The sequence below is a fragment of the Elaeis guineensis genome, chromosome 14 (genome assembly GCF_000442705.2).
Source record: "Elaeis guineensis isolate ETL-2024a chromosome 14, EG11, whole genome shotgun sequence".
Taxonomy (NCBI): Eukaryota; Viridiplantae; Streptophyta; class Magnoliopsida; order Arecales; family Arecaceae; genus Elaeis; species Elaeis guineensis.
Genome location: NC_026006.2, coordinates 13,995,848 through 14,014,914, shown reverse-complemented (window position 1 = coordinate 14,014,914; position 19,067 = coordinate 13,995,848).

Below are 19,067 nucleotides of genomic sequence, written 5' to 3'. Positions count from 1 at the left end.
TCTCTGATCAAATCAGGGACCAAACCATCTCGATGATTAGGTCAACTCTTAACCTAATCGGGTCAAACCCAACTGAATCCAATTCAATTGGACTTGATCAAAAAATAATTACTCAATCAAATTGAGTTAATTAGTGATCAAATCATTAATTAAATCTCTCATAAATGTTGAGTCCAAATTTGATGGGCAATCGGATATCAAAGTCCATCAATATGAAACCTTGATCGAAGAGTCCCAAACCAATGGGACTCTTGACCCCGGTACCCAAAATGTGTGGGACTCATGATCAGAGAATCTTGATTTTTGATCACAGAGTCCAGACATGTAGGACTCATAGTCCACAAATATTAGGACTCTTCATCAGCAATCAGATCAGATAGGAACCTCTAATGTATGTGACCCCGCAAGTTCGAACCTAAGCCGGTAGCACAGGAACCAATTCCTGTACTAATCGAAGTGACCATCTAGCAATGGTACCCGATGTTCGGATAGATCAAATAGTCACAATCACAACACTCAGAACCTACATGAATATGGTTACTGTATAATTCATCCCTTTTGACCCCTATGTTTAGGATGACTCAGGGTTAAACTGTCAACCCTGATTAGATCATCCGAATCATGCTCTACTCAAACAGTCCTGTGACTCCTCACTAGGACTACCCTGACCAAGATTTTGCTAAATTGAAATACGACTGTACATAGCTCCTGAACTGGAGTAGTCAATCCCATCTTGACACACGCACCAACAAGTCAAGTACTTGACTACACCCAGTAGCCTTCCGTCACTGAATTAGAAATTCAGGTAGTCCAGTGCCTAAGTACAGTGAGTTGCTTGCAAGTCATCGTGGCGGTCTCAGATCGGAGGGATATTTATACCCATATCCCATCGGAGCAAATCTTGACAGTAGAGATAGCTCCAGAATCAGTCACGTTCAGTGCAGATGTACCCTTACATCTCACCTGTATGCTATACTAGTGTCTCCACACTCCTTGGTTCAGAGGACAACCAACCTATATGGCACACAATGACCTATGCTCAATAAACATTATTGTCCTTGGTAACAACATATCATTTGGTCGTGAACAGGTTTAAGAACTAAATGATAAATACTCCTTTGTCGAGTCTAAATAGTCTTAAGGACTTCACCACAACACAGGAGTTCATTAGAAGATGACAATTTGTGATGAAAAATGCCAAAATAATTTTTATTTATTTATGATTTATGTACTAATACAACAAAGAGCACAACCATCAACAGGCTTGCGATTGGCTTTGGGATACTATTCCCAACACCAGCTATCCTACATCTCCATAGAAGTGCCCATGCCCCCTCTCTCTTCTCTCCTCTCTCTTCTCCCTTGAAGAGCCAACACCCAAGGTTGGGCATCCTCCATCTTCCATCCCCAAAGGTGTTTGGGCATCCCTCTTTTCTTGTTGGTTTCTAGTCCTTGATTGCTTTATAATCTAGGGAAGAAAAGTAAGAGAAGAAGAAAAGAAGAAGATCAAGGAAAGGATCATAAAGTTGATTGCGATCTAGACTTCATTCAAATTCACAGACTGATTTTTCTTAGAGAAGAAAAATCAATACCAAAGAGGATTGTTTCAGGCTGATCTTGAGTGGATATCTATAGAGGTTGGATACTTACATGACTAAAAGAGAACCTATTCTCTTCTAGATCAAGATTTGAAAAAAAGATTTGTGAAACAGATATGTAATTCGATTGCATATTTAATTTCAGCATATGAAGTAGATCCTAGTGCTTTATATTTTATGCATGCATAATGTAGATTAAAAGATATTTTAATCTTCTATTCTACTATATTATTTAGAAAAAAAAATTTTGAAATATATATGCATGCCCCAATATGGAAAATCCAACAATCCTGCTATAGGATTTACCCTTTACAGTGAAAAGATTATTCTAGTTTGTGTTGATCTTTGATAAAATCTGATTTTATATCATGTATGTGATATTTTTGATCTGATTTAGATATGATCTAATATTAAAATCAGATCTGATATGATATAGATTTCATCTAAATTTTCTCATATGTGATATGATTTGATTATTTGCCTAGTTGTCAAGTAATCAAATTAGACATTCTTGGCCGTCCGATCATCGAAGAAAGTAGAATTTTAAGACCCTCTCCTCCCATTCCATGGAGATCTCTTATGACATGTAATGGTGCTGTTTGTTCAAAAAGTTAAACCATGAAAGGAAGAAAATTTACTTTTCTATAAAATTCTAAAATTGAAATTCTAGGATTGTTGTATGTGATACAAGTTGTACGAAAAGTAGTAACATCTAATCTATATGATTAAAATTATTTTAATCATAAAAATAAAATCATAAATCATAAATAAATTTAGATGAGATCTAAAATTAATTTAAAATTTTTTTTTTTGATTTATGTAAAATTATTTAGATCTGAAAATTATACAAAGTGTTGTTGTTTCTACCTGTTGAGTCGACTTGATTTTGATTTGAGTCGACCCATTGCCCTGGTTGGTTGGATTAGCTTTTTGCTAAGTTTACCCAGTTTACATAGGTAGAAAATAAATATTATTGCTTATCTCAATGAGCTGACTAAGTTCAGAACTTAATCGACCCATTGTTATGAAGCCAGTTCAGTCTAAAGATGAGTCGATTTAATTTTTAAAACTAAATAGTTATGCATAAAATCATTGTAAAGAAGTTTATAAATTGAAATAGGTTCAGTTAAAAATCTTAACCCATGTTAATGCTACACTTAATTAAGAATTAAAAAATATATATTTAGATCTAGAATTATGATTTAAGATCTAATGATATTTACATAAAATATGGATCTATGGGTTAGCTTGATTAGGTCCTCTTAATTAGGTTAGACCTAAGGTTAGAATCAAATGGACTTAATAAAGAAATTGATTAAATCTAATCAAAAGTTGAACTAGATTAAATCAGGATTTCTTTAGAACCAATACAATAGTTGTAGTTGGTCAAGTCCATATCTATGATTAAACCAAGATGAATCTCGATCGTAGCTCAATGGTCGAGTTTGAGTCTTTAGGCAAATCAAATTGAAATGGATGAACCAATTGGTATCTAAGGTAAGTTTGGCAGTCTTGATCGGTGGTCATTAATTGAAAGCAACTTGCATAGATTGAGTCTATGACGAGTTAATGGCATATCCCTTCCATCGATCTCACTTACCTAGCTGATGTGGTTATTCAGCTTTTGATTAGGTTACTCACTGATTCATGGTAACCCATGCTACATAGATAAATCAGTGTAATTGATTTAGGTGCTCCTAGATTGACCTGTCTATAGTCCTCTTCATGACTTGGTGAAGTCAGAAGAAAGATTGTTGATTAGCTGGTCAGATCTCTTCTTTAAATTAATTTTTAAATTTTTTAAATTATTAAATCTTTAAAATAAGATAGTTGTGTGATAACTAGATCATTGCGTCCCATTAAGTTGGATGATAATGGGTCTATTAGTTGGATAATTATTGAAGGCCCAAAAGCCTGGTGCTCATCCGCTATTGAAATTATCCTTCATAATATGATAACTCAGTTGAGTCTTTCTAATGAGTGGTCAGGTTGGCCGTCCAAAGTCGGACCTGCTCATTCAGTAGTTAGATTCTTAAAAATGATCATGTTAATGGTTGGACCTAACCAGGACTTACAGAGAAGACTAAAGTTAACTGAAAAGTTACCTGGGATAAAATTAATTACTAAAAATTATTTAGTGAAATAATTGGTTAAGAACCTATCCATAGATGTACATAGGTGAGCTGGCCAAAGTCGGGCTCATGTGCAGTCTATGTGGATTCTAGTACCTGCTAAAAAATTAGTGTAATTTCTCGAATTGAAGGTAGAGGCTACTAGTTCATATAAAATAGTGGAAAAACCTTTAGACTAAAGTCCAAGCCTTTAGACTTAATCAATTCATATACATAAAGGTCATGTACATTGCTCCATTCACTGTTTGATAGTGACTAATTCATAGGATCCAACTTCGATAGATAGTATCAAAAGTTATAAATAGTTCTAGTGAAAGAACCAGATTTAGGGTTTCAGGGTTAGATCTTGAAACTTTTTCAAGATCAGGCAGTGGAAGACTAAAATAAATCAAAACTTATTTTTTAAAATCAAAAAATCCCTAGATCTAAGATCCTATTACATGATTATTATATAGCATTAAATCAAAAATTAAAATATATAGAGCATGAGTTACATGTTGATCATATCAACATGTTTCTATACTACATCTAATGTATGTATTAAACAATAGATCAGATCTATTATCTTGCAAGTTAGATGTTCTAACCTTGCTGATCCGGGCTTGAGGGTGATGTTGCAAATCACACATGCATCCGATCTTTAGGAGTCATCTATACGAGCCCACGAACCTCGACCAGAAGTCCTGCTTCAGGAAATCAGCACAGTATGCTAGTACTACGCTGATCCTTCTTCGATGGTTGATCAAGTGCCTCCTTCTTCTTAATTTGGACTCTTTAAAAGATAAGAAGTAGGAGGAGGAGTTTTAGATCTAAGATGCTCTCAGAAAACTCAAGATGGAGGAAGGGAAGAGATGAAACTAACAACCCTAGAAGAAGATCCTCTTCTTCTTCTCTTTACTCTCTCCTAGACACCCTGTCTTGTGTCTATTATATCTCCATGATCCAAAGGTCTTTCTTTTTAATTTTTGGATGTCCCAAAGATCTCTCAAATCTCTATGCTTTTTAAAAATTTTATGAAGACACTCATTTTATAGAGAGAGATATGATAGAGTCCTTGTCTAGGTCAAATACCTAGTCAAGGCTTATCCAAACATGGCAAGATAAGGGGCGCCCAACTCTTGGGTGCCTCCTCCTTATTTTCATGCATGGACCATCAGCAAAGGATACACAATGTGTGTCCTAAAAGCCACAAAAATTTTAAAAAAAATCTGGATAAATTCGATACAAAAAGAAAAGAATTTTGGATTTCTAAAACTCTATCTCATAGAATTTGAAATTCAAACTTATTCTTACTTTGATTTGATCCACAACCACTTTCCATGTATGAAAGAAGAGAGAAAACCTTTTGGACATGGGAAAGACTTGAGAGAGGACTTTTTTCACACAAAATAAGAGGGGATTGGTGTGGAATAAGAGAGAGGGCGTGGGGGGGGCTTATGCGGCGCAAGGTGGAATCCTAGTCTTACTAGGATTCTATCTTATGACTTATTTTAATTTGGTTTCTCAAACCAAATCAAACCAAAATTAGATCAACCCAATTAAAATAAATTTTAACCCAATTAAAAATATAATTTAATCAGATTAAATTAGATTTAAATTTGATTTAATTTTCTAATCAAATTAGAAATTAGGTTGACCCAAGTCCTAATTAAACTAGAACTATTTTTTTTTTGCACTTGGCTTATGCAATAAACCAATTGAACTTGATCCAATCAAGCCCAAACTAAATCTAATTAAATCATATTTAATTAAACTTAATCTCAGCTCATTGGCTTAATCAAATTAAGTCAATTAGCAATCAAACTGCTAATCGATCCTCCTGCAACACTTGCACTAGGTTAAATATCAATTGTATTGATCATTTAATCCTAGAACGATTTTTAATCATTGATCAACTATCCGATCGGATCATGAACTTTAATGTGTGTGATCTCATAGGTCCAAACTTAAGCCGATAGTATAGAAATAAATTTCTGTACCAATCAAAGTGATCATCTAGCAATGGTACCCGATGATCGGATAGGTCGAATGTGTAGAACAACATCCTTAGAACTCATGCGGATATAGTTTCCATATAATTCATCCCCTTGACCAAAATGATCATAGGATACCTCAGAGTTCAACTGTCCACTCTGATCAGGTTGTCCACATTGTATTTTAAAATATCAAATTTATTTGATGGATTATCCTGGCCAAGGTTTTGCTAAATTAAAATACAGTGACTCATTCTTCTCCAACTCTTGGAGTGGTCAATCCCATCTCGATCACACTCTGACTTCTCAAGTACTTGACTGTACCCAAAAGCCTTCCATCACTGAATTAGAAATTCAGTTAGTCCAGTACCGAAGCACAGTGAGTTGCTTGCAAGTCACTGAGGTGATCTCAGGTCTAAGGGATACTTATACCTATATCCCATCAGAGACATTCTCGATAGTAGAATGCTCTGAAGTTGGTCACATTCAATGATGATGTACCCTTACATCTCACCTGTATGCCATACCAGTATCTCCACACTCCTTGGTTAAGAGAACAACCAACCCATATAACCTACAGCGACCTATGCTCGATAGAAGCTGTCATCCTTTCAGGACAAATCGATAAATTCTCTCTTTATCGAATCTAAATAGTCCTAAGGACTTCATCATAACAACGGAGTTCATTAGAAGATGAAAGCTTATGATAAAAATATCAAATATATTTTATTTATTAACAAATCAATTACCATACAAGATTGCTCAACTGTCAATAGGCTGAGATTGGTTTTTGGGACACATTTTCCAACAACTCTCACTTATCCTAAAGCCACTCGGCACAGTATCTAATATCCATCTTCGATTTGTGGTTGTCGAACTCCTTTATCACCAGGGCTTTAGTGAAGGGGTCAGTCAGGTTCTCCTTTCCATCGATCTTCTAAAGGTCGACGTTACCTTGATCCACGATCTCCTAGACCAGGTGGAAGCAGCACAAAATGTGCTTCATCCGCTGATGTATTTTGGATTCTTTCGCCTGAGCTATGGCACCAGTGCTGTCGCAGTAGAGCAGGACAAAACCATCGAGGGAGGGTGCTACTCCGAGCTCGGTGATGAATTTTTTCAGCCACCCAGCTTCCTTCGTGGCATCCGATGCTGTGATGTATTCCACTTCACAAACAGAGTCTGTCACAGTATGCTGCTTGGAACTCTTCCAGCAGATAGCTCCACCATTCAGAGTAAAGATATAACCCGACACACTTCTGCTGTCATCATAGTCAGATTGAAAGCTGGAGTCTGTGAACCCCACAAGTTTCAGATCTGACTCGCCATAAACCAACCATTGGTCCTTAGTATTTCTCAAATACTTAAGGATGGCTTTAACCACTTTTCAGTGATTTTCTCCAGGATCAGATTGGTATCTACTCACTACTCCTAGTGAGTATGCCACATCTGATCTTGTACATATCATGGCATACATGATAGATCCCACGGTCGAAGCATATGGGACTCTACTCATACACTCTCTCTCTCCAGGAGTTATCGGACAATCCTTCTTAGAGAGAGAAATTTCATGGCCTATCGATAAATAACCCTTCTTGGAATTCTTCGTGCTGAACCTTTTCAGCACAGTGTCTATGTACGTGGACTGAGATAATCCAAGCATCTTTTTAGATCTATCCCTATAGATCTTCATCCCTAGGATGTAGAATACTTCACCCAAGTCCTTCATGGAGAACTACGATGACAACCAAACTTTTATTCCCTGTAATGCAGAGATGTCATTTTCGATTAAGAGAATATCATTCACATACAAGACAAGGAATACCACAACTGGACCATTTGCCCATTTATAGATGCAGGGCTCTTCTCCATTCTTAACAAAGCCATACATTTTGATCACCTTATCAAAACACATGTTCCAACTCTGAGAAGCTTGCTTCAATCCATAAATAGATCTCTGAAGCTTGCACACCTTGGACTCATCTGTGGATGTAAACCCCTCAGGTTGTATCATATACACCTCTTCGGTCAGCTCTCCATTTAGGAAAGCTGTCTTTACATCTATTTGCCAGATCTCATAATCCAGATGGGCAGCTATTGCAAGCATTATCCGAATGGATTTGAGCATTGCCACAGGAGAAAATATCTCATCATAGTCAATACCATAACGTTGACGATACCCCTTGGCAACCAGACAGGCTTTATAGGTCTCCACCTTTCTGTCTGCACCCCTTTTCTTTTTGAACACCCATTTACACCCAATGGGTTTAACCCCTTCAGGTGGGTCAACCAATGTCCATACATCATTGACCTTCGTGGACTCCATTTCAAATTTCATGACTTCAAGCCATTTCTCAATATCAGATCTCTGCATTGCATCCATATAGGTGATTGGATCCTCATCGTTCTCATCGAGTTCGATGGGATCACCATCTCGAATCAAGAAATCATAGTATCTATCCGACTGACATGGTACTCTATCAGATCGCCTTAATGGTGCAGGTACATTGGGCTCCAGATCTGATCTAATCAAATCTGACTCAGGTTCAGCTATTGGTGTCGGTCCTTCTACCTGTTGAACTTCATCAAGTTCAACCTTAAAGACAATGATTCCTTCACCAAGGAATTCTTTTTCTAAAAAGATTGCCTTAAGACTGATGAACACCTTTTGTTCATCAGCATGGTAGAAAAAATATCCTTTGGTCTCTTTGGGGTACTCGATGAATGTGCATTTGTCAGACCTAGGTCCAAGTTTGTCTGTGACTAATCGTTTGACATAGGCCGGGCACCCCCAGACCCTAAGGTGTGAAAGTGATGGCTTACGCCCTATCCATATCTCATATAGAGTCTTAATTACAGACTTACTTGAAACCTTATTTAACAGATAACAGGCCGATTCGAGTGCATATCCCTAGAAGGATATCGACAAGCTGGCAAAATCCATCTTGGATCGGATCATGTCTAATAGAGTCTGATTTCTCCTTTCAGATACACCATTATACTGTGATATTTCTGGAAGAGTCCATTAGGAGAGAATCCCATTCTCTCCTAGATATGTAAGAAACTCATTAGAAAGATATTCTCCTCTTCGATCAAATTGAAAAGTTTTAATACTCTTCCCAGTTTGTTTTTCTACTTCACTTCGAAATCATTTGAATATTTCAAATGAATCTGACTTATGTTTCATCAGATAGACATATCCATATCTGGATAGATCATCCGTGAAAGTTATGAAGTAGAAATATCTACCTCTAGCACTTGTGCTCATAGGCCCACATACATCAGTATGTACTAGGCTCAAGAGCTTAGTAGCTCTCTCACCTATTCTAGTAAAAGATGACTTGATCATTTTACCAAGAAGATAGGACTCACAGGTTAGAAGTGATTCACAATCACTGACTTCGAAGATTTCCTCTTGAGTCAACCTATTTATTCTGTTCTTGTTTATATGACCTAGCCTATAGTGCCATAAGTAGATATCTGACACACTATCTAATCTAGAATTTTTGCTAGTTGAATAGACTATATTAACAGGTTGTGATAACATATACACACCATTATTCAAATATCCACAAAAAATAGTAACACCATTCATAATGATATTACAAACTTATTTCTTTATTGAAATTTCATAATCATTTTTGGCCAGAAGGCCTACAGAAATGACATTTAAAAAGAAACTGGGACAGAAATGACAATCATTAAGAACAACGATATAGGATTCAAATACAAATTTCAAGATTTTTAATGCTAGAACTAAAACTGATCTTCCATCTCCAACATTCAGGAACCTCTCGCCTTGCTTGAATCTCCTACTGACCTGCAACCCCTACAACAAATTGCAAATATGGTAAGGGCTACCAGTATCCAATACCCAGTCAGTTATATCACAAATAGAGAAATTACAAGGAGTTATCATATAAATATCTTGCCCAGCAATAACTTGCTGCTTTCTCTGCCTGTTCGGATCTAGGGAGGCAATATACTGGGGACAGTTCCTTTTACAGTGCCCTCACTTCTTGCAAAAGAAGCATTCAGCTTGACTCTTATCGGGCTTGATCTTTTTGGTCGGGCCCTGCACTGATGTCCCAACCTGAACTTGCACCTTTTTCACTTTCTTCTTCTTGTTCTTCTTCCCTTTCTTAAGAGTTGAGAACCAGAAGAGGAACCTCCCACTAAGTTCACCGACTTCTTATGGAGTTGGTGATCCTTCTCAAAGTTCTGAAGCAACCCCAGTAACCCGTGGTAGTTGATAGCCTATTTCGCAAGTACACGAAATCGCTCAAGTAATATAATGATAAATAAGATATCATTCCCACGAGGACTGAGTTTAATTACCAAAAATGAATGCTAATTTTACTAATATCTAAACGATCAAAACTGAATGACAATGGAAAATAAAATTAACTCTAAAGAACTCAATGAAAGCTGAATCAAAATTCGATTGATAAAGCACTAGGGTATATCTAATTTTACTTGGACCAATTATCAATTCCAGCTATTCCGATTAATAATTCAAATTTAATTATTAATGCAAGGATAAATAATCTTAAATTATTTAATAATCTCTCCCGAGTCTTATTAAATATACTAATTAAAACTTATAATCTATCTTCCAATAGTAAAATAGATTTCAATTAGTTCAATAAGCACAGTGATTATTTCCAAAATCCCACAGGTCAAATCTTCTGCTCCCGCTCCAATTATTATTCCTATGATGTTTGTTATTAACTCCAATTTATAATCTTGTTTCTCAGTACCAATTATAAATCAAAATCAATCAAGTACCAAAGATAATAATACTTAAAAGCATTAAGTGCAAATAACAAATAATTGTATTAACAAAAAAAATTAATACAAGATTCTGGAATTGAAATTAAATCTAAGCTACATCAGGTACCCTAGCTAGAAATTTAGCTTTTCATCATATCAAAATCAAACTCAAGTATACTTGAATAAAACTCCAAAATCATCCTAACAATGAGTTATAAAAAATAAATTCAAAGTAAACAAGAGAAAGAATTAAAAATTCGAAAGAAATTGCAGAGTCGAATGAATCCTCTCTTCAAATCTTTCAGATACTCCAAACTCTCCTTGCTTGATTTTTAGTTTTCAAAGATGATTCTCCTCCTCTCTCCTACTGGTGTTTTAGGATCCTTAAATAGGGCTAGGGCTAGGGTTAAGGTGGTATTTTTCCCATGATTTTATTCTATATATCATTCTTTTTATTTGGTATAGAATCTCTCCTCCTTTGGATAGGCTTTAAGCAACCACCAGCCATCTACTCCTTATGCTGCCCAAATTTTCTGATTTTATTATGATTTCTATAATAAAAGAAGGAAAGGAGGCATGGTTAATTAGAGGAGAAGAATTTCTTTCTTCCTGGGTCCACAAAATCTGCAAAATAAAGTAAGGTTTCGGCTGCCCAAATCAAGTTTTCCAAGAATTGGTTCCAATTCTTTCTTAGTTTGCTCCTCATGCAGAATTAGTTTGGACTCTGATTTTTTTTTATTTAATTCTTTCTAAGATAGCTCTTTGCCACCCAAAATTGGTTGCCATATCAGATCTTTGTGCCAAGAAACACTAAGAAGAATCTGGGTGTATCGGGTGTTTCTTGTTGTGTCCAACATTGTTACCAACTTCAACCTACTGTAGCCACCTCATCTGGAATCCAAATTTAATTCTGTAAATTATGTTCCTTTCTTGCTTCTCTCAAAATTCTGTAGGATCTAATCTTGCTCAATTTGGAGTCCTATAGCTTGCCTTTTAGGGGTTCTTACACTAAAATATCCAGAATTTAGATTGGTTGACTAGATGGGAGAGATTAACTGCTTGATTTATTTTCTGCACCTCTAGTTTATTTTCTGGCTGATGATGCCAAAAAAGATAAGGTGTGGGATCCATTGATATCTTGATTTGGTTATTCTTCTTTGAGATGGACTCTGATTTTGATGCAAGACTTGATGACTCCTGATGACAAATCCTGCTAAATCGGACTCAACCAATTTCACTTAATTTGACCTTTAAAACATGGTTAAGCCCAATTAGGTGTGACCTGACTCAATTACCTGCAATTAATATAAAATATATCGGGTTCTTATATTTATTTAGTTAATTATTATATCAATTTCATCAAAATCATTAAAAACTAACAATAATAATTACTATAAAAATGCAATACATCAAATACCCCCAAACTTAAGTTTTTGGTTGTCCCCAAGCAAAAAAAAAGTCCAAATCAAAAATGAAGAATCTCAAAAAATTAATGCTAAAAACTTTATTTAACATTAATATACTCAAAATTCATCTAGACACAAAAGAGTAATACCTAAATGCCATGGCTTAACCACCTCAACCCAAAACCGAAAGGCAAACCCACAAGCTAACTATTCCAAACTCATTCATACTCAAACAAAATTATGCACAATCAATAGCTACCCTGCTTCCTTTAGGTTTTAATAAAATAATTCGGTTCAAACATCCAATCCTGAATGCAAAATCCTATCAGCCCATCTCCAATAGTGCAAACAACATACTCAAGAGATCAATAGGACTTTTTCGGGTTAAAAAAATGGAAAGCAAGCAACAAGAATGATGGTTATGGTCACATAAGTGAAAATAAATCAACCACAATAAATCAAAGCATACTCAATTACTTATGCTTTACATCCCTTCTTTTATTTATTTTATTTTATATTTTTAGAACAGCCTATACACTTTGGCACTCTTCCTTAAGTCATCATTTGCCTTTTTATGCGAATACCGACATTGGCGATGAAGGCACCCAGTTACTCAGCAAGTCATATACTCAAAGTGCTTTGTATACTCATAATTCAAGTCACTGTTTGACGTAAAAGCAAACATGGGGCTCATGAATACTCCTAGTTACTAGGCAACTTGAAACAGCGGAGTAGATTGTGCTTTTTTTTTTTTTTTTGAATGAAAGAAAAACTAAAAATTTAGTATGCTTTAACCATTATAATCAATTTATTCTCAAAAAATATGAACAGTAGATATGAGATAGAATGAAAAAAAATACAAGGGGTCAAAAAGGATATGCCAAAGGAATGCCTATATCATTTCTTCCAAGTAAATTGTCTACATTTTATTACAACAAAGCTCACAAATAGGATTGGCGAAGCAAAGTAACTATCTTCTATACGAGATTTTATTTAAGTATTTACAAGTTTAAAATAGTCAATCCCTGAATTTGACTTCCAAATTTAAAGCTAAGATAGCCAAACAATAACACAAAAGTAAAATTGTCTCCCTCTATATCCTTACAAGTGATCAATGAATCAACATTCCAAATTTTTTTTTTAATTAAATTTTATAAAAAATAAAGATGCAAACATAATGGCAATCCTATATTATTAACACGAAATGCTCATGCAAATGCACCCCTAAATCTGAATTGGATATTGTGCTCAATGACAAGATCATCATCACAATACATATTATAGCAAGGCATTCTTAAAGGTTAGGGGTACTCCCCTTTGTAGCGTGCCTATGCGCTTGTGCGAGTTTGCAACTCATCCTCAGTCATTTCATCTCTCTTGTCTTCTTCAATGTGCCTACAAAAAGTGAACAACGTCCATTCAAACCTTGAAAATATAGTGAGGATTAAAATTGACTCAAAAAATAAAGAAAATAAAAAGAATTTTGCTTGGGTTGCCTCCCAAGAAGTGCTAGTTTATAGTCGTTAGCTTGACTATCCCAATGCATTATGTCAGTGATATGGAGGTTTTTGGTTGCTCAAATCCTCCATCTATGTATTCCTTCAACCTTTGCCCATTGACCTTGAAGGTCCTATCACCACTCTTCAGCTCAACAGCTCCATGTGGAAAAACTTGTATAATCTCAAATGGACCTGACCACCTAGACCGGAGCTTGCCTGGAAATAGCTTTAGGCGAGAGTTATACAGCAACACCTTTTGTCCTGCTTGGAATTCATGCCTCACAATATGTTTGTCATGGCATCTTTTTGTTCTCTCCTTGTAAATTCTTGCATTTTCATATGCATGGAGGCGGAACTCATCAAGTTCATTAAGCTGTAATAACCTTTTCTCCCCAGCAGCTTCCATATTGAAATTTAGCAACCTAGTTGCCCAATAAGCTCGATGCTCTAGCTCCACAGGTAAATGGCATGCTTTTCCATAAACTAGACGATACAGGGACATCCCAATTGGTATTTTGAATGCTGTTCTATATGCCCATAACGCATCATTTAATTTTAGGGACCAGTCCTTTCTTGATGAGTTGACAGTAGTCTCTAATATTCTTTTAATTTCACGGTTGGAGATCTCTACTTGTCCACTTGTTTGAGGATGATATGGTGTTCCTACACGATGAGTAACACCATATTTTGTCAATAGAGAATCCAAATAACGATTACAAAAATGCTTACCTCCATCTGTGATGATAGCTCTTAGAATACCAAAGTGTGTGAATATATATTTCTTTAAGAACTTGAGCACACTCTTGGCATCATTAGAGGGAAGTACTACTGCCTCATCCATTTGGATACATAATCCACCACCACCAGGATGTATTGATTTGAATGAGAAGGTGGAAAAAGCCCCATAAAATCTAATCCCCACACATCGAACAGTTCTACTTCAAGGATATTGGTTAGTGGCATTTCCTGTCTAAAAGAAATATTTCTAGTTCTTTGACATCGATCATAAGAAGAAACAAAAGCAATAGCATCTTTAAACAGGTTAGGCCAATAAAAACCACACTATAATACTTTAGCAGCTGTTTTGTTGGGTCCAAAATGGCCTCCACACTCTAATGAATGGCAGTATTTTAAAATATTTTTAATTTCATCATTAGGCACATATTTCCTAATAAGTTGATCTGGACAATACTTATATAAATATGGATCCTCCCAAAAATAATATTTTGCATCATGTAAAAATTTTTTTTTTGCTGGTAATTAAATTCTGGAGGAATAATATCACATGCCTTAAAATTAACAATATCAGTATACCAGGGTGTACTAGATGTGAGTAATGCAAATAATTGCTCATCAGGGAATGACTCATTAATGGGTACCTCAATGTTCTCAATTTCTTTACTTAACTCTAACCGAGACAAGTGATCTGCTACAAGATTTTTTGCTCCTTTCTTGTCCCTAATCTCCAAGCAAATTCCTGCAATAAGAGCACCCAACGAATTAGTCTCAGTTTCGCATCCTTCTTTTCAAGTAAATATTTAATTGCTGAGTGATCAGTATAAACTATTATTTTTGCTCCTATAAGATATGGCCTAAATTTATCAAAAGCAAAAACAATGACGAGCAACTCTTTCTCTGTGGTGGCATAGTTCAACTGTGCATTATTCAGTGTTCGACTCGCATAGTATACCACATGAAGTCTATTCTCCTTTCTTTGTCCCAAGACTGCTCCTATAGCATAGTCGCTTGCATCACACATGAGTTCAAATGGTAGATTCCAGTCAGGTGCAGTGATGATAGGAGCTGAGATTAATTCTTTCTTTAACCTGTTAAAAGCAACCAAACACTTATCAATAATTTTAAAAGGTGCATCCTTGATCAATAAATTACAAAGAGGTTTGGTAATTTTAGAGAAGTCTTTTATAAATCTTCTATAGAAGCCAGCATGCCCCAAGAAACTCCTCACTCCTTTAACAGATGTTGGTGGTGGTAATTTCTCAATGACCTCCACCTTTGCTTTGTCTACTTCTATCCCTCTAGATGAAATCTTATGGCCTAAAACTACTCCTTCCTGCACCATAAAATGATATTTCTCCCAGTTCAACACAAGATTAGTTTCTTCACAATGCTATAGAACTTGGGAGAGGTTAGTCAAACACATATCAAAAGAAGGACCAAAAATTGAAAAATCATCCATAAAGATTTCAATGAATTTTTCAACCATATCAGAGAATATAGACATCATACATCTTTGAAAAGTTGCAGGTGCATTACATAACCCAAATGGCATTCTCCTATATGCAAATATTCCATATGGACAAGTAAATGTAGTTTTTTCTTGATCCTCAGGTACAATAAGAATTTGAAAATATCCTGAATAACCATCTAAAAAATAGTAGAAGGGATATCCGGACAATCTCTCAAGCATCTGGTCAATAAAAGGCAAAGAAAAATGGTCCTTTCATGTGGCTTTGTTTAACTTCCTATAATCAATACACACACGCCAACCAGTGACTATTCTAGTGGGTATCAGCTCATTTTTTTTATTTGTAATAACAGTCATCCCCCCTTTCTTAGGAACTACTTGAACAGGACTCACCCAACTACTATCAGAAATAGGGTAGATAATTCCTGCATCAAGTAATTTCATTACTTCAGCTCTAACTACTTCCTTCATATTAGGATTTAACCTACGTTGATGCTCAATTGAAGGTTTGTAGTTTTCTTCCATTAAAATTTTATGCATGCATATACTGGGACTAATTCCCTTAATATCATCAATAGACCAGCCTAGTGCTTTCTTATGCTTTTTCAACACATGCAATAATTTTTTCTCTTGTTCAGCAGACAAATGAGCAGATATAATGACAGGAAAAATAGATGAGTCTCCCAAGAATGCATATCTTAAGTGAGAAGGGAGTTGCTTAAGCTCAAGCTTGGGGTTTGGCTTAGCCTCTACTGAATCCTGTATTTTCTCAACATCATTTAATACATCAACATGCTGTTTATTTTTAACACCATCAATCAAGTCATATTCAGAATTGTCAATTATTTCACTAACAAATTTATTAATCACATCTAATCTAAAATATTCATCATTCTCAAGAGGATATTTAGAAGAATTAAGCACGTTAAAAATTATCTCTTCTTGTCCCACTCTTAAAGTAAGCTTACCCTCATGGACATCTATAAGTGCCTTGCTAGTTGCAAGGAATGGATGCCCCAATATCAAAGGAACCTCTCTATCTTCCTCCATATCCAAAACAATGAAATCCACTGGGAAGATAAATTTGTCCACCTTGACTAATACATCCTCCACTATGCCTTTAGGATATGTCACCGATCGATCAGCTAGTTGTAATGAGACACTGGTCGGTTTCACATCCCCTAGTCCAAGCTTCCTGAAAATAGATAAAGACATTAAGTTAATGCTAGCACCTAAATCGCACAATGCTTTAGTGAATTCGATATTGCCAATATTGCATGGAATTGTAAAACTCCCTGGATCCTTTAATTTTGATGGCAACTTGTTCTGAATGATTGCACTACACTCTTCGATGAGCATGACTGTCTCATGGTCCTCTAGCCTTCTCTTTTTGGAAAGGATGTCCTTCATGAATTTGGCATAGCTAGGCATCTGAGCTAATGCCTCCGCAAATGGAATATTTATGTGTAGTTTCTTGAAGACCTCCAAAAGCTTCAAAAAGTTCTTGTCATCCTTACTTTGCTTGAGCCTTTGAGGAAAAGGAACTGGTGGATTGTAGGGCTTTACTGGCTCTTCTTTTTTCTCTTTTAGCTTCTCTTTTATCATAGTCTCTTCTTGAGTTTGTTCCTTTACTTGTTCTTTAACAGGCTCTTTTCCTTGTTGTTCCCCTAGTTGTTTTCCACTCCTCAAGGTAATTGTCTTCACATGCTCCTTCGGGTTCGTTTCAGTATTGCTAGGCAATGACCTTTGAGTTCTGTTAGCTACCATGTTGGCCAACTGTCCCATTTATATTTTCAAGTTTTTAATAGCAGCTTGCTAGTTTTGAAAGTTTGCCTTAGTTTCACCCATGAAATCAGTAGTGGCCTTGGTGAGAGTTGCAACCAATTCTTCCAGGTTAGACTTCTTTTCTTGCTGTAGAAAACCAGGTGGTCCTCTATTCTGATAATTCTGTTGTTGCTGTTGATTTCCTCAGGAAAAATTTGGATGGTTCTTCCAGGCAGACGTGTAGGTGTTTGAGTATGGATTGTTCTGTTGCCTTCCTTGGTTTGTCACATATTGCACTTGTTCTTGTACTGGAGGCATGAATGAGCTATCAATCGGGCAATCTCGAGTAGCATGTTACCCAGTACACATCCCACAGGTCTGCACACAAGTATTGACAGCATTAATAGACAAATGATCTAATTTTTTTAAAAGAGTGTCTACCTTTGCATTGAGTGCAGTAATAGCATCTATCTCATGAACCCCAGTAGGTCTTCTCATCATGTTTCTCTCATTGGGCCATTGGTAATTGTTGTTGGCCATTTCCTCCAAAAGATTATAGGCCTCATCAAGCGACTTCCCCATCAATGAACCTCCAGCAGCAGCATCAATATTAATTCTGGTATGGTTGTTCGGCCCATTGTAGAAGGTTTGCACAACCAACCATTTAGGCAGCCCGTGGTGTGGACACCTCCTAAGCAGATCCTTGAACCTTTCTCAGGCTTCATATAAGGTCTCCATGTCGAATTGCACGAAGGTTTGGATATCAGTCCTCAACTTGGCAGTCTTAGTAGGTGGAAAGAATTTTGCCAAAAATTTTTGTGCTAAGTCATTCCAAGTGGTGATCGAGCCAGCAGGAAGAGACTGTAACCATGCTTTAGCCTTGTCTCTAAGTGAAAACGAGAACAATCTTAACCGAATTGCATCATCTGACACTCCATTATGCTTAAGGGTATCACATATCTCCAAGAAGTTTGCAATGTGCGCATTAGGATCATCATTGGGCAATCCTCCAAACTGAACTGCTGTCTGGATCATTTGGATCAAAGCAGGCTTGATCTCAAAGTTGTTTGCTTGCACAGATGGTCTTGTGATGCTAGATGAAGCTCCATTCACAGTAGGCATGGCATAATCCCGCAGTGCCCTGGGGTTTGCCTCTCTAGCAACCTCATTATTCCCTACTAGGATTACTTCTCTCCTTGGATCTTCAGCCATTTCTGGATCTACTTTTGCCTCAGATTTCTTCCCTTCTCTGATGGCTTTAATATTTTGTTTACAAGTGCGTTCAATTTTTTGACTTGAAATGGGATTTGATTCAATTCTCAAAAGTTGACCCGATTCTCTTTTCCAAGTTGTAATTTTGAAAGATTATTATCTTTTTTTTTTAAGAGAAGAGAGAAAAGGAAGGAGAGAGAAAAGAGTTCTAGAGATGAGTCCTAAGGAGTCCTAAATCTAGAGATGAAAGAGAAGAGTGCTTTAATTAGGTTTAAATTTTAATGGCAAACAAGTTAGCACAAAATAGACTTTCTATCCTAGGGTTAACCAAGATCTAGACAGCTCCTAACTATTCCAAGATTGCCTTCAAGCACTCCAAGCCCAAAACTGACTACCTATCTCGGCCAGGTAAGTGTAAGATGTGGGAGGTTCCCTGCTTGTTGCTTTCCTTAGACACCAACTGAGTTGGCCAGGTCAGACAACGGAACCAATTGAAAACCACCT